We start from the raw sequence: 3,715 nt of genomic DNA on the forward strand, positions 1-3,715 counted from the left end.
TCCAGGGTCACAGGTTGAACATGCCTGGTTTAGTGGTAGACATGTCAGTGCTACATTAATGATTTAGCTCCATGAACTTGGAGGAATTTTCCAATGCAAATGATGTCACTGAGCAACAGGCTATGACATCACCAGGCAATGCATTGTGTGCTGGATGTGCCTGGTCTATGCACCTCTCATTACTATACATACCAGGTACAGTTTCCTTGATACAGGAGGATATGTTCATGGGAAAAGAGTTTGGTAATTACATCATGCTTTCTTAGGAGGAGTACCCTAGCCTAAAGCATCTGGTAGCTGGGATACTCTTATGGAAAATACAAACTTTGTTTCTGTTTGATCTGCTTCCTTTTTCCTAACATGAAGTTCTGAGCTACAGAGGATAAGGTTGGCAGCAGTCCTTTCTCTTCAAATAATGGATTTAGTGGGAACAGCTGGAACTGTTGTGCTTTGTAGTAACATCTGCACTGGCTGTGTGTTCTTAGAATTTCTGTGGGACTGGGCAGCTAAAGGGACTTAACTGCAGAGTTACCTTGCTTGTCAACCTCAGACAGGCCTATGTGTGAAAGAGGCAGCACAGTTGTCAGTACAGACAGGAAACCAAGAATTCTGGCCTTAATCTTTAGCAAACCTTTAGCAAATCTTAAGGAATACAAATTCTTCTCAAGGCATAATTTTGTAGTTTGAATTTCTCAGTTAGGTGCTTGCAAATTCTCTTGCCAGGGCTTTATTTATATGTGTGCATTTGTGCATGTGTGTATGTATATGTAAATATTTTAAATTACAAACAATGCAAGTGCTTTCTTTCACCTTCTGCAAAATGTGAAGAAAAGTCTTACTGTGAAGGAGTGTTATGAAAATAGTTTCAAGCTCTAAGGCGGAATGCTACAAGGTGTGAGGAGATCTGGTATATTAGCACTGAATTCAGTAAATGCCTTAAATTCACATCTGCCCACTCATAGCAGGGTTACTAGAGACGGTAAAAACATTAGTAAATCAACAAAACTCCAAGAGATCTTATGTTTTAGAGCATGAATATTTGAGTATCCTCTGGGCCAATTGCAACAGTGACAATCAACCAAACACCATTCCCTTCCTCTTACTGCGAGAATGGTACTGTTAAAAAACAGGGAAAGATAACCAGGAACATTTAAATGTTTAGAGTTTCTAAAACCAGACTGGAAATTCAAATAGCTCCCAAACTGTAACAGAGCTGCTTCCAATTTCTCTTTCCTTCATTTTTGGAAGGTTTGGTTGGTTTTTGGCAAGGCCTTGAAACTGCTGCCAAGTACATTGGCAAAATAATATTGTACTCTTACCACATAAAGGAAAAGAACTGCAGATCAAAGTTAGGCAGCTGGTAGAGCAACAAAGTGATTCAAGTTAGTTGTCACCTGTATTTCCAGCCACAGTTGTTTACGGTCATTTTTCCACATGTTTGTCTAGCTCCAATTTATAGAAAGGAGAGAAGGTTCTTTGATATACGTATACCCAGAGTGAGATTAAGAAATAGTTCAAATATTGGTCCAACCAGTTTACTACAAATCTTATTAAGGGAGATGGGGAAGGGGAGGATGGATACTATTACAGATTTAGGGTGATGGGGAAGGGAAGGTGAGCAATAGAGAAGATAGGAAATAGAGGCAAAGAGTCTTTATAGGTATGAATTAGAGTGATGGGGAAGGGAAGAAGGGGGATAGGAAAGATAGGAAATAGAAGCAAGGAGTCTCTACAGGAAGCAAGAGGGAGATAGGGTCCATGGTCCAGCGTGGTTCATAGTTCAGTCATTGATTTTCAGTAGTGGTGGGTCATTGGGAGTTGTTCCGTTGACGAGGACGGTGACCATGGAGATGATGCCAATGATTGCAACAATTTCCAATGGCAGTACAAACTTATTTATAAGTTCAAAGCGGTTGAGTCAACTCTTTTTGGAGTGACAGCTTCTGGCTTTTGGATCTCAACAGGAACTCCTTTTGTTCCCATCTCCCTGGCCTTGCCAGCAGATAAGAGGGAGTATGGAGACGCCAACTTGTATCTTGTCTTCACAGCACACAGTGGTATCATCCTCCAATCTCCCATAGCATACAGGAGTTATTTGGTCACAGGACAGATTTTCCTCCAGTGAACAGTCCAGTAAACAGTCCTGAGCACTCCCTTCCAAAGGCAAACAGCTCCAAAGAAATGCTTTCAGATGGAAAATTGTCCAGACAGTGATCTTGATTGCCACACGGCAACACCCACCTCTCATCTCCTAGAGTCTTATCACAAGAAATACCTCAGGAAGCAAGCTTTGAGCCAGAAAACAAAGAAGGATTCATACTGTGTTTTATTCTGGATTTATATTTATTTTACAGTACAATCCCTGTATTGTTTTGTTTATGTGTATTTTTGCTAAGATACTAATCAGTGTTTCCTTAGCATAAGGAGACAGGGAAATTTCTGGGCTTTATGTATGTATTCATTTCTGTATTTGTGCAAGAGCATTTATATAGGCAGAACTTCTGGTGATGATGGACAAACATATTCAGATCCCCTGGAGGTTTGAAAGGATGTTTCTTTCGTTCACAAATACTTTTGCTCAAGTTGTTGATTATCAGCTTGCCTTCTCCCATCTATCGTTTTTATTTCCCTCACATTATTCATATGCATGTATTATTCATTTTTGATTGTCCTGTCATGTCCTAAGCCCTGAGTTCTTCAGAATGAGGGACAAAACATTTACGCATTTTCATAATGCAGGTTTACATTATTTGGATGTTTAAATGTTTTACTATCATTCATTAATATTATGAAGATATTTTAGTTCCTCTTTCCTTCCTTCTTTTCCTTAGATTAATGCTTTGATATTTGTCTCCCATTCTCATGAAACAGAATAACAATCTGGTCTACTAATGCTAGAGAAGTTACTGAAAATTTTATATACATATAAATGTAAAATAAGTGGTGTTAAAAATGTTTTGCAATGCAATGCCCCTTCAACGTCTCATATTTTTTTTCAGTTTACAGTAGTTGAGACTGTTTGGATGAGGCAAAGGGAGCTGAAGTGATGAAAATTTTCATTCTATTTTTTCTGCAGTGAAAATATGGTGACTATTGGATTGAAATCTTCCTCATCAGCATGACTAATTAATTTTTGTGCTCTCTGAATACAATAATTTATCCCAAAAAAAGATCTAGAAGAATGAAGCTAACTTTTCCTACTGCTTGCTTGTAAACAAACATTCAGAAATATTGAAGAAAACTGACCAAGATTATGAAGCCAGTGTCAATGTTTTGAGGATTGCTCTGCAGCTAATTAACACTCTTCAGTTCTTCAATCTTTTTAATAAAGACATTAGTACAGGGATTTAATGTAATCTAAAGATGAGTATTAAATTATCGCCCTTAAAATGTTTGCCTTACTATTCTTAGTATTACACATATAGTCTGTAAAATATGAACGAGTAGCATTAGTTTAATAGATAATATAATAGTATATGAAAGATATATGATATATAAAACATTATTTTTATAATTAGGTGGAACATTTGTTGATATATACTATCTAATGTGGTGTTAAGCTGAAAATTCTTACTAGCCTCTGTCTTCAGTGGGATCATAAAGGAATACAAATGAATCTGTTCCTAAGCTCCAGCTTGTAACAACTAGGTTATTAGTCAAAGCATCTGCCTGTGATGGCATGCATTCATTAATAAACTTTTTCCAGACAATGCGA

General features: G+C 37.5%; 1 long non-coding RNA gene across 1 annotated transcript; it reads left to right on the forward strand.

Moving 5' to 3' along the window:
• Positions 1 to 201: 201 nt before the first annotated feature.
• LOC121110000 lies at positions 202 to 3,346 on the forward strand. The gene is made up of 2 exons (XR_005857491.1): positions 202 to 387; positions 3,077 to 3,346. It is a non-coding gene; the product is annotated as an uncharacterized LOC121110000 (long non-coding RNA).
• Positions 3,347 to 3,715: the final 369 nt, after the last annotated feature.

This window comes from Gallus gallus, chromosome 2, assembly GCF_016699485.2.
Source record: "Gallus gallus isolate bGalGal1 chromosome 2, bGalGal1.mat.broiler.GRCg7b, whole genome shotgun sequence".
Taxonomy (NCBI): Eukaryota; Metazoa; Chordata; class Aves; order Galliformes; family Phasianidae; genus Gallus; species Gallus gallus.